Here is a 14,057-nt window from a genome sequence, read left to right as displayed (position 1 = left end):
TGATCTGTTTCTATTAACGATAGACTAATCTTCCAGTCAATCTGACACAAAACTTCAGAGTTGTTTTATTAAATAATTCTTCCTTTTCCCTTGACTCATACTTCAAATCAGTTAAGCCGGCAACATCTTTCAAATTTCTAACTTCTTTTCTGACACTGTTTCTAACATATAGCAGTCATTAACAAGGGTTATTTTCTGATTTTATTTTAGTGACTTGTGTAATACCTTTTCTTTTTTTAAAATTATATGCTCCAAAAAGGAAGGAGCTGTGTTTTATGCATTCAGGATAATCCTTCAGCTGTGCCGCTAAATGCTGGAAGGGTAGGAGACAGTAGGCTCCAGAATTTTCTATAAAGAAGGGGTTTGGAGGTGGAAATCTGGCTGTGGAGGAAGGGAAGGCATTGGAGACTGTCTGAAGCAGCATTGCATGGCTCGCACGCTGTTTTCACTTGGGCTACTTAGGTGGCTTCGGGATTCTCAGGGAGACTTTGAGGGCTATGAAAACCCCAAAGATCTCTTAGCACTGCCTCAGCTGGTCAGCACATTGCCCAAAAGTAAATCTTATTAAAGGAAGATCAGGAATATATCCAGTTCTAGAGATGATGAAAAGAGCCCTTTACATTTATGTCCCTAGAGGCACAACCAGTCCCGTTGAGTTCAGCTCAAAGGGACACCAAGAAGTCTCTGCTCCTTATCTCCTCCTTGGTTTGTCTCTCCCTCCCATGGTTTTCTTACTCACTTGCCCTCTTCTCCCTAAGGCCCCTTCTCAATCCTATCAGCCTGTGTCTGTGAGGAGAAAGAGGGACAAAGGGAACCAGATACAGCATCTCATCTGACTGCATAGTTCTGGTGCATTGTTCCAAAGAACCACAGTCTCTTTTCTCCATTTTACCATTTTCGACTACCCAGATTTGGAATAAGCCAGCGCCTCAGGAGGAGAGAGTAAGCACTTCACCTATGAGGAAGTAAGGATTTTAAAAACTCATCCTGCAATGCACATAGTCCCACATAATTCAATACAGCGACCAGCGTAAAGAAATACTTGGTAAGTAAACTAACAAATATGTTCTCTGTAAAGATCCACAGATGCAATGAAAGCAGTCTAAAAATCAAACATACTAAATTCTAATTAATGTGTAATGCTTTATAAAATACAATAAAAGAATTTAATCTTTTTTTTTTCCTTGAGTTAATGGGGCCTTCCTAATGAATCTAAGTTGGTAATGAATTTGGCTCGGCTCTAGTAAAATCAATGAAGCATTTCTATCAAATCAGCATTCAGAGTATGTGTCCATTGATTTCAGCACAATGCTTAATGTGTGAACTACCAAAACACAGTTATTTCCAACCCAACGCTTAAAGACTCCGCACTTGAAAAGATTAAGAAAAATGCTGATGTTACGGAGATATCCCAAAAATATGGAGTTCTAAATGTCATCAAATAGGATGTGAAGCCTTATGTTATGCCAGGCGTTCTGGTAAACCATGTTCTGTACTTCCACTAAATAAACCAACTTGGGTAAATGTTATATAGCTGAGATTGGATATGTTCGGTTGGCAACACCCATTCCTTTGCAGTCCAGCCTCAGCAATCATTTGTAGGAGCCAGATGGAAAATGGGGACAGAAAAGAACAGTTTGATGTGTCAATTCCTGGGTCCAGAGAAGAACAAACACAAAGGATAGTATCTAGTCAGTATCTAGTCCATTTAACTGCCTGCCCCAGCGACTCAGTCTGAATTGTCATATAGAAAAGGGCTACAGAGAAAGGTTGAAGTGGCTGTTCACACAAGGAACTTCATGAGATTGGCAATGTTTGAGGCAGAGCTGAAGACAGAATATTTTGTCATTTCTGCAAAGATAGCATGGCTCCGGTGTTGCAGTAAAAGTGGAGAGGAATCCAGTAGTCCTTGGCAATTTGGAGATTTTGCAGCTTTGGGAGCATTATGAAAAAGTATGCTGGGTAGAGAAGCAGCATTTTCACAGAGACTACTCTAAAACAGCCTGCAGCCAGCAGCTCTCAAAAAGGAGACTTAAATGCAATAGCATTAGAGTGATTTTGTGAACACTCCCCAGGAATGGCTGGGGAGTTTTAGAGGTTGTGTAGGTAGGAATCAACCAGTTATAATAACAAAACAATGGTATAAGCTACCATGCCCTCATTTGTAACCAAAGCCACTGAAATTTGGGGATCTTTGGAATATAATCATGAATATCTAAATCAATATCCTTTCAATTCGAAGTTAACCATTCTAATTTGTGTGTGTGCATGATTTCACTTGAGTCTGAAGTTTTCAGGTATTTGGAAATCAGATTGTTACCTTTAATTTACTTTTAATGACCTTTAATTATTACCAACTCTCCCTTTTCTTGATTATTTGTTCATCCTACCCAAATAAAAAATAGCAATATACATTTATTGAGTTTTCTTTTTGAGAAACTAAATTAAGCAGTGTGGAAAAACAAAAAAAGAAATAAGCAGTGTTCCCTTAATGAACACAAAACTTATTTGGGGATATGAGATGACATAGAAAGGACAATTAAGAAACAGATCAAGAATGTATCTTTATATGTACACGGGTCACTTCTGGAAGAATACGCAGCATGGTGGTCCTTGCAGAGAAGGACTTTAAGACAGCGGTGAGTGGAAAACCTTTTCACTCTTAGCCATTTGGGCAATTTAAACTTTTTTGCCATGTGCTTGTATTATTCTTTTAAGAAGAAAATGATTGTGCTGTATTTTTCTAAAGTAAGTACAGAACAGAGAATTATAACAACCTAGTTATAACCTGAAAAAAAGCATAGATCTTTGGAGTCAGACAAATTTAGCATTGCTAACTGACCTCAGCCAATGAAACCTTTCAGAATTGTTTGATTCTTTTTGGTAAATGTCTGTGATCTCTGGCACTTAATGGTAGATGAAAACTCTAGCCACAGTTCTACCAATAAATAGGTAGGATGTTGTAATAAAAGCAAATCTCTGACCAAATATTGTGGCATATACACATTTTTATTAGTAAGCAGGCACTAGAAAAATGCAACGTTTGAGCTTGGTGAAGTCATTTAGCTACTCAAACATCTATCTTGCAAGAATGGCAGATGTGGGAATATTTTGGCCGCAGAATCAGCTAATCTTCCACTTGGATCAGATAACAGAATCTTCCATTAGGAGGTAGAATGCTGGACCAAATGGAATCCTTGGCCTAAATTCTTCAAAGAGTTCTAGGCTGATGGGCACCCTGATTCTTATTAATATGTAATATTATGATATAATAGTGTTATGCAACATTTATAGAGGTGTCTGTATGTTACTTCTAATCAATAAACATATCTTAAATGCCACTTATTCATCCACAAACAATAATTTCTAACAGAGGCAGCACAATATAATGACAAAGAATATAAGCTCTGCAGTAAGACTGTCTGAGTTCAAATCTGGCCGTATCACTTACTTGCCACACAATCTTGAGCAAGTTATTTAAACTCCGTGTCTCTTGTTTCTCATTAGTAGAATAGGAATGGAAGGGTCATCATGAAAATTAAATGAGATGATATTTGCAAAGTGCTTACTTAGACAGGTGTCTGGCACATATTAAGTGCTCTATTAGTACTTATTAAATGAATCAAACTAACAACCTTTGTGATAATTAATGAACTCTCTAGTGAAGATTCTGCTGACAATATCAGGCTTTCTTACAGCCTTGGAAGATGTACATAGCAACTTCTTGCAGAACAAAGGGAAGGTATGATTATGGTTCATCATAAAATTCTGGGGTTTCCTAAGCTTAGTGTTCCTCTCCTGTAATACAACCCACTGCACGTGCAGGTGTTATCTAGACCTCTTCGTGTCAATACAACCCACTGCACGTGCAGGTGTTATCTAGACCTCTTCGTGTCACTCTGTGGTAACTATGGTTTGGGGAACTGGTGAAAAATGCTGACACTCTGGTTACTGCTGTTGCTGTGAGTAATGACTGTCCTTCATCTCTGATGGAGTCTTGTGTCTTCTGCCAGCATCCATGAACCTGTAGCAAGGGAACCTGTTAACTAGCAAGAAGAGTAAAATCTCAGCCCTTCACAGTCTTGACAATATTAAGGGTGTACTACAAGCAAATTTATGCCAATAAATTAGAAAACTTAGATGAAAACAACAAATTTCTTGAAAGACACAACCTACCACATCTCTTCATGACATTGGGAAAGGCAAATTTCCTTAGGTAGGACACAAAAAACTGTAGCCATAAGAGGAAAAATAAATAAATTAGACTTCAGCAAAATTATAGTTTTTGCTATTTGAAAAACATCATAAAGAAAATGAAAAGGCAAGCCACAGTCTGTGAGAAAATGTTCATAACTGATGTATTGCACAAAGCACTTGTACCCAGAATGTATAAAGAATACTTCCAGTTCAACATAAAGTTAAATAACTTAATTTTTAAAAATAGGCTGAATGTTTCAACAAAAACTTCTCAAAAGAAGATGTATAAATGGCCAAAAGTACATGAAAATATTCCCTACATCATTAGCCATGAGGGAAATGAAAAATAAAGACATAACAAACTGTAACTACATTTTCCTACAATGGCTAAAATTGAAAAGACTGACAATACCAGGTGTTGACAAAGATACAAAGCACCAAGAACTTTGATGTATTTCTGATGAGGAAGTGAAATGGTATGCTCACTTTGGAAAATACTTTGGTAGTTTCTTATTAAGTTAAATATATGCTTAGCATATAAACCCAGAATTTCCACTCATAGGTATTAATATTTTCCCAACAGAAATAAAAATATATATGAACACAAAAACATCTACAAAATTTTTTGTAGCAGCTTTATTCAAAATAGCCCAAACATGAAACCAAAGAACATCAAAAGGTGAATGGGTAAACAAACTGTACTCTATTCATATAATGGAATATTATTTAGCATTAAAAGGAAAGAACTCCTAATGCACACACAACATGAATGAATCTTAAAACAATAATGCTGAGCAAAAGAAGCCAGAAACCAAAGTGAACATACTGTATGGTGCCATTAATACAAAATTTTGGAATAAGCAAAACTAATCTATAGTGACGGAAATCAGATCATTGAGCCTGTGAATGGAGGATTGACTACACAGAGGCATGGGACAAGTTTTGGGGGTTATACAAATATTCTATATCTTGTTTGGGGTGATAATTATAGGGAGATTATATACACACATGCACACATGTAGGCACTCACACACATACATATGTCAAAGCTCATCAAACTGTAATCTTCAAATTGGTGCATTTTATTTTATATAAATTATATCTAATATGATTTTTCTTTGAAATCATGATCACTCTCACTAGCTATAAAAGATTCAGTGGGTTTTAACTCACTGAACCTTTATCTTAAAAATATGAATAATACTCTCTCCTGTATTGGCAAGAGAATTATATTAAATTATTCATATAGACCGTTTAGCACAATGCCTGCTCATAGCAAGAATAATAATAATGTAAACTAAATAATTGCTGAGAAGGTTAAGAGCAGTAAGGATGGTGTTATCCATTAAGTTTCCCTGGGGAGGTGATTTCTGAGATAACCATTAAAGAAACATATGAATTATTAGGGAGAACATTTAGTATAAGAAATGTCAGACAAAAACCACTGAGGTACCATTACTAAAATGAGCACTGTAATGGGTACCATCAGGTATATTTGGCTAGGTCAGAGAGGCTATGCCTAACCGTAATGAAAATCGAGAATGAGGTTATGGAGGGAAAGAAGAAGAAAGAAGGAAAAACTAGGCTAGGAGACAAAAGGACATGTTAGAACCAAGTAGAGAAATGATATATAGAGATTGGTGTTTGGAGTTGGCTATTCTGAAAATGATACGTAAAATGAATAGAAGCAGGGCGTGACTTGAGACAAAGAAAGGAAGTAGAAACTTATCTTATCCCTCTGCCATGTAAGAGGAGACAGGTTTAGATGAGAAAAGAGAGAAAAACAAGAGAATACAAGAGACATTGGGAGGGAATATTTTCAGAAATTGGATCTACTTAGAAGCAAAAAAAAAAAAAAAAAGGAGTTGCAAACAACTTCAAAGTCTAAAATTGGAAAAACAGGTTGTCTATAGTACCAATGCTCAAGTACGCAATATGTGCAGGAGGAGAACAGAAAGGAAACTTGAGAGAAAGTTAGTATTTTAAAAGGAAAACAGAAGAGATGTTAGAGATTGTGATAGTCATTAGTGCTTGTATTAGTTTACTGCAGCTGCTGTGACAAAGTATTGCCAGAAACTGGGAGGCTCAAACAACAAGAATTTATTGTCTCATAGTCCTGGAGGCTGCAGGTCTGCACATGATGAAGATGTCAGCAGGGTCGGTTCCTTCTAAGGACCGTGAGGGGGGATGTGTTCCACGCCTCTCTTTTAGTTTCTGGTGGCACACCAGCAATCTGGCATTCTGTGGCTTCTGCTTGCATGGCCCTGACCTCTGCCTTTGTCTCCACGTGGTGCTCTTCCTGTGTGCACATCTGTGTCCAAATGTCTCCTTTGTATGAGGATACAAGTCCTATTGGATCAGTGGCCAACTTCAATTCAGTATGACCTCATCTTAACTAATTATATCTGCAACAACCATATTTCCAAAAAAGCTCACATGCTGAGGTACTGGAGGTTAAGACTTCAACATATGAATCCATAGCAATGCTGTTCAAACATTTCTAGATCTTCCCCTTCTGGACTATGTAAAATTGTACCTCCTCACCCTCTTCGAAGTTATATGTAGCTATATGACTTGCTTTGGTCAATAAAATGTGAAAGAAAGTGACCTGTACCATTTCCAGCTGAAGTGTTAAAGGCCAGTGCATGATTCACATCTCTTTCCCCTGCCTGAGGTCACTGTGAGGGCACAAGTCAACATAAACCCTCCACCAGCCCGTGTCACTAAGGAATTGCAATGAGCAGAGCCCCTCTTCTGACTTGCACAGAGAATGCAGCAAGAGCAAGAAATACACTTTCGTTGCATTCAGCTAATTAAATTTTGGGGTTGTTTGTTACTCCTGCAAGAAACCCAGCCTATCCTGACTAACACGGAGATGACTGTGCTTTTTCTCAGAACAGTACTGATTACGGAAGTAACCATCAGTGAGTCAGCCATCACTTTATATTTTAAGAAAAAACACTAAAAAACAAATGAGACCAAAAGAACTTTATTTTTACCACTCACCTTTGAGGAGCAATAGGGCAGATTGTTTCTTTGGTGGGCTCCCAGTGAACCATACCTCCCTGGATAGACCCTTCTGACCGTGACTTTGGGATTGGCTATTGTACTAGCTTTGGCCAATGGTACGTTAGTAGGCATGATGAAAATAGAGGCTTGCACACTGGGGACTGTCCTCTTGGAATGCTTGTTCTTGGGACACTCCCTCTTAGAACTCAGTGACCATGCCATGGAAGCCCAGCCTAGCCGTGTGGAGGGGCCACATGGAGGGCCATCAGGACCCTGGCTGACAGTCCCAACTGAGTCCCAGCAAGCACCAACTTCAGCCATCTAGTGAGCTTTCTCGGAACTGGATCCTTCAGCCACAATCAAGCTGCCAGAACTGATGCCGTAGGGGCAGAAATGAACAAATTGCAGATTTAAAGCAAATAAATTACCGTTGCTATGTTAAGATACTAAGTGTTTGGGTTTTTTTTTAAATCCAGCAATGGATAACCAAAACAATCAATAAATGCTTTTTATGATAATTAGGTGAAAAATAATAAGTAAGAAATCATTTTGTGTATTAATAATTCCTGGTTAGTCAGTAAAAAAGATTCCTTAGTGTGATAGGGCCAAGATCATGAGCTCTGAAACAAGACGTATTTAGGTGAAAACTCCAGCCCTGTCACTTACTATCTGGGCAACCATGGACAAAAACCCAACCTGTGAACCACAGTTTCTTCATTCATACAATAAGCGTAGAAAGAACTTACCTCTCAGGCTTATTGTGAAGATTAAAGACAATGATTTCACATAAAGTACTTGAAACATAGTCTGCACTCAGTAAATGGTAATAGCAATTGTTATTATCATTTTGTTATCATCACTAATCATTCATCAAACGTTTATGGTACATCAGCAGTGTGACAAGCATATGCTGGGTAGTAGGAATACAAAAACGCACCTATCCTAGAACTGTACTTTCAGGGATCTGATAGTCTACTGATTGTATTAAGTTCAGCAGACGAAAGTGACAGGTTTTGTGAGAAAGCTATTTGAGGAAACCTATTTGAGATGAATAATCTGGGTTGGTTTCACTGATAAATATTTAAACTGAGTCCTAAAGGATAAGGAGGTATTATCCAGGTGAAGAATGCTGGAAAGAATGGTATGGACAGAAGGAACTATGATGCACAGAGATTTGTCATTCAAACAACTGAAAGAAGGCTGTCGTGGCTTGGACCTGGTCAACAAGTGGGAGTGTCATATAACAGAGACTGAGAGACAAGGCTCACATTTTTATTAATAACTAGCCCAGAGCCCATGTCCTGAAAGGCTGGACATACAGTAGTATGGCCCAGTGTCACCAATTGCCAACGATGTGAAAATACTACCTAGGAAGTAAAGGGTAATGACCCATGAAGCAATCATTTCCAAAGGCTGGCCCAGGGGTTGGCGCCATGCTGTGAATGATAAGTTTTAGGGCTTGGAGGTCAGATAAACACAATGTACAGAGTTCTCAATAAAGACAAATATATTAGGTTTTCAATTTTTTTAATTATGTCCTTACAGAAAATAACTATTTTTCATGAAATAATAGTGACGATAGTTGGTTTTTATTTTCAATATCCTTCCTTAGAAAAAACAAAAGATAGCTAATCAATTGTACCCCAAAAGTAGCTACTTTCACCTGACTCTGGCGTATCTCTTTATATTCTGTGAAATCCACACCTCCAGAAACACTTGCCTCAAAAGGTAACGGTGTCTAGATTCATTCTCATGTTAAATATATGGCTATTTTGAAAGGGACAATAGTGTAGAACACCCAGTCGAGAGAAGTGGAATCTCCTGCATCCTTGAGCTGAAACTGTTGAATCTTTATCCGAAATTTTTGCTTATAAAAAATAAGCATATCAGGGATTGTAGATTCATATTCATATTCACACACATATAATATTCTTTATGTAGACAATGCATGGAGGAAACAGCACTGTAATTTTTCCATGAAATATGAATGCCATACTCATGCATAATTTATGCAACATAAAACCACCAGACCATGTACTTTTGTTGTTTAATTATGATCCCTTGGTTCTTTCTGATGAGTGCCATTAATCAGTCCAATCAGTGTCTGAAATGTCCTATTTCTATCTACAAACACCTAAATGGAGGTGTTAAAATAAATTTAATTGAAATATGCTTTTGTACAAAGCCTTTCTCACCCTCAATGTAATAAAAGGAATTTAGAAGCAAATAAATGATTGACACAAGCAATAATTATTTTGCTCAAGATTTTTAGAGATACCTGGAAAAGGATATTTTTCAGGCATCTTGACCTTTTGCTCAAGCAAAACCTTCTGCTGTTTAATTAGTTTGTGGTTCTTTCTTAAAGAAAACCTCTGAAGTTGCCTCTTTAATACTGATAAATTTAGATGGAATCTTCATGCTTTCATTTGATTGTGTATTAGGATATTCTGCCCTATGGATATCTAAAGGCTAGAACAACTTCTCAATGTTTTCACATTTTCTAACTCCCCTAAAGCACCTCCATGTCTTCAAAGAGAAATAAATTAGACTAAGACAGGCTGCAAGCATTAAGGATTGGATTTTGTTTTCTCTTTACAAATGTTATTCTACAGCTGCTCCATTGCATCGCCATAACAACATAGATCTGTGCAACATTTTCAAATGGCTTGAAAGGACATTTTCCCCACAGAGGCCACAAACATTTATAAGGTAACCATTACCATTAGTTTCCTTAAAAGTAGATTGAAAACCTGATTTGAGCTCTGCTGCTATCACACCAGAAGCAGCCTTGTCAATTGTTAGGATGCATCACTGTCTCCTCTCTACGAGCAGAACTAGCTCAGTCAGGGTCTTCTCCAACCCACGTCTATGACCTTCTTCGAGCCAGAGCCTGTTCCCATCAGTCACCATGCACTCTCAATTATGTCTTGACTCTGTAATCCCTCGGCATCTTAGTACTGTGCTTGATTCTGGGTTTCTTTGCAAATATTACCTGGTAATTTCATCCATAAATATGTTTCAAATGCCACACAGCTTATAACTATTACTATTACTGCTCCTTATTGCCTGGTAGATTTATTCACTTTATATCCACAAATGGATAGAGAGCAGTGGTTAATATGGTAGCATGAATTTCAAGGTTGAACAAGTCTGAGGTCTAGCTCTGTAACCTATTAGCTATGAAACTTTGGACAAGTTATTTAAACTCTGTAAATCTCCAGTTCTTCATCTGTAAACCAGCAATGTCAGTATCTATTTTATATGTTTCTCATAAAGGTAAAATGGTTAATATCATGGTAGGCTGAGTGCCTAATACATAATAAAGGTCTAATAGATGTTTGTTCGTATAATCATAGTTCATTCCACTCGTTTAACAACTACTTACTGAGCACTTACTATGTTCTTGGCATGTTCTAAAGGTTGAATAATGAGTGGTGAATAACACAGTCTTTGCATTTAATGGAGCTTCCACTCTGGTAGGCGAGACACAAAATAAACAAATAAATCAATATATGATTACAAATAGTGATAAAAGCTAAGACGGAGACAAGGTGTTATGATAGAGAGAAAGGGGAACCTACTTGAGATGGTGTAATGAGGAAAGGCCTCCTTGGGAAATAAATGGCAGTGAGGAAAATGCCCTGCAAAGAGTGGGAGAAAGCAGGGAGCAGAGGCTGAGCAAAAAGCACTTGGCAAACCCTCAGCACGGAAGAACCCCGCGGGTCTGGAGCAATGCTCAGTAAGAAGCGCTGCCAAGGCTGAAAGAGCTTCAGAAGCCAGAACATTCGGTCTTGTAGGACATGGGAGGAAGTCTGGATTTTCCTCTAAGTTCAATGGGAAACCATGGAGGGGTTTTGAGGAGAGGAGTGTCATGATTTGATTTCTGTTTTTAGGAAATGTGATAATTTGGAAAAATACAAAAATAGATAGGAAGCTATTGCAATCATGCAGGCAGGAGATGATGGTGACTTGGGACCTAGCGGCAGGGATGCTGGAGAGAAGGAAGCATTTGAAATATATTAGAACGACAGGAAAATCAAATCTGACCACGATATTGCCTGGGTGAGGGAAGTGGTATGGTTGACATGAACTTACTCCCAGGCACATTCACTCCTGGAACTATCACCAGTCAGCCTGTAAGCTTCCCAAAAGGGGACATGGCAGAGTAATAATTTTTAGATATTAACATTAAATATTGCCCTATAAGCATTCAGTTATTCTCTAGTAACCTTCTCTCTATCTCAAAAACTTACTCAACATATTTCCCTATTTACATCCCCTATTCCCCAAAAGCAAAAATGGCTTCATCATCAGGAAAACTTTAGTTTTAGCACTAAGCTGAAATACCAGTAACATGTGAAGTCTTGTTTTAATCCTGTCTAATGCAACAAAAATTACTGAACCTCCTTATATGAAATTTGTCTTTTGGCTTACCTGGAAGCTTCAAGGATTCCCACATAATTTACAACAGTTTTCTTTCGAGGTTAATTTTTTCATTATATATACATACGTGCTTGTGCTCATTCCCTTATAAACAATGCCAACAGATGGCACAGAATATTTGGTTGCATAATGATTAAGGCTGAATTTGGTGAGAACTCCAAGATTAATGGCTATTCTTAGAAAAAAACAAGTAATTCACTGACAGGACTTTAAAGCTTCTAATGATCTATACCAAAGAAACACCTAAGGAAGGTGCACATTTTGCAGATCTGAATTTAGAACCATGCATACCTGAAAGAAGAATCTATGTGCATTTATTCACAGATACTATTATATCTTAGCACCATGAAAGAGTATGAGTGACTCCATCTTTTCTCTGTTGGGGAGTAGATTCTGCAACTAATCTCAACCACTACTTTATGCATATTCCATCAAAATGCAGGCTGTGAAGGTATACAATGTGTTCTGACCATTTAAACATCTTTGTGAAATTTCCCAACAAGTGGGAGCAATGCAATTCTATTGCTCCTACTATGTGCAGAAAACAGAAGAGGATATTTAAGAAAATATCATAGAGAAATTCCAATGTTTAGAAGCCCAGAATGATATGCAATTTGAAAATAACCAAAGATCCAACTCATCCTATTTGTTGTGGTCCCAGAATTACCTTTTTAAAGGAAATTTTATATCCAAAATCAGAAAACTGAACCTTGAAGGAATTAAACCCAGAATAGGCAATTTTGATAGTAGAGAAGAAAGCAAGCAAAAGTGCTGAGGACAGCATAGCATGATGCCTGGAAAGACAAGATGTGGGTGTGGACCCAGACTAGGGAGAGCAGCACAGAATGATAAAGCATCTGGAAGATATGTAACGGGGGAATTCCAAAGAAAAGTTTTATTTAATAATTAAAATGGCATCTGCCATTTACTGAGCATATGCCAAAGGCCAGGCACTGTACTAGATACTTGATGAATTTTATCTCTATTTCTTGTAATAACTCTATATGATAGGTCTTAGTACTCTCATTTTATAGATAAGGAAACAAATCTTTGTGAGATGATAGACCATGCTTAAGGTTCCTCAGCTAGTACCTGGTAGAGCCAGGATTCGATTTCCCATCTATCCCTCTCTAAAGACCCAGGTTGCCTGATAGGGCTGTTCAACCTACACAAATTATATGCAATGGTACTGCTAAAGCCCACCTGTTTCCACAAAAATACATTTTCCAAAGTTTGATTAGGATCTAAACACGGAAGTTTAGAAGCCCTGAGTCCTAAACTGAAGTCCTAAGGTGAATTTGAGAAGCCCCAAGCATTTTGCACCGAAGGAAGATCATATTGACATATTGTCAGAAACATGGCAGAGTAGTCAAGTTCAGGGAAACTCTGACAGGAAGACCAAAGCGACATGCGACAGTTAGATTCTGGTGCAAGATTTTGTGCAAAAGTACCCGAGAGTCGGAGAGAAGAAATATAGAACTACAAATAGTGTAGTTCTTTATGAAGAATGTGGCAGATGCTGGTAATCATCATTTAATATCTATTAATATTACCTGCTTCTTTCTTTTAGTAGTAGAACGTGCCTGAGCGTTAGCTGGATTTAGCTGTTCAGCTAGACAGTACACTTCCCAGGCCCCTCTGCAGCTAGGTTCCAACCAATGGAACTTCTGGTTTATAACTGTCAAATTAAAAACAAATCTGGACTTTATGCAAAAGGACCTTTGCAAAGTGTCAGGGAGGGACTATTGCAATAGAGGGAACATTTTGACTGCAACATCTGCAAGCATTAGGCAAAAAGGGTTTTTCTTTCATGGAGAGAAGTAAATAAGGCTAAAAAGAACCAGGTGTAGAGAAATGAGATGAAAGATTGGCAAGGTTGGACAGCACATTCAACAACGATCTACCCTGAAGCCAGCCTATTTTTCTGGAGGAGACTCTTAAGGAAGGGTTGGATGCTGGCTCAGGCTGAAAGCAAGCAAAAGTTCAGGGGCATAGAGGAAGGAGAACATCTTCACCAAAGTTTGGTCAATAAGCATTTGTTCCCATCAGTCAACGGGGACAAAACAGTTCAGCTGATCACTTATAAGACAAAGAATGGGAATTTGGAAGTCTCGCTACTGGCCTTGTCACAGCCTTGATTCTTATCTAAGTCATGGGTAAGGAGGTTCTTTGCAGTAAGTTGTTTCCCAGAGCATAAAGGGTGGGGAATTTCTTTAACCATTGCTATTTTCCAAAGTCACAGGGCTCAGGTAATGCTCAACATTGTCATAACCTTAAAAGGAATCTATTTGCCCTGCACTTCTTTCCCCTTCTAATGGTTGGAACTTAGACATGGCGGCCACGAGACAGCCTAAAGGATGGTGCAGCCTAAAGATGAGAGGAGCCTGTGTCCCTGGGTCCCTGGATGA

This window comes from Lemur catta, chromosome 6 (assembly GCF_020740605.2).
Source record: "Lemur catta isolate mLemCat1 chromosome 6, mLemCat1.pri, whole genome shotgun sequence".
NCBI lineage: Eukaryota > Metazoa > Chordata > Mammalia > Primates > Lemuridae > Lemur > Lemur catta.
The sequence above is the reverse complement of the archived record's forward strand: the minus strand, read 5'-3'. Positions refer to the sequence as shown.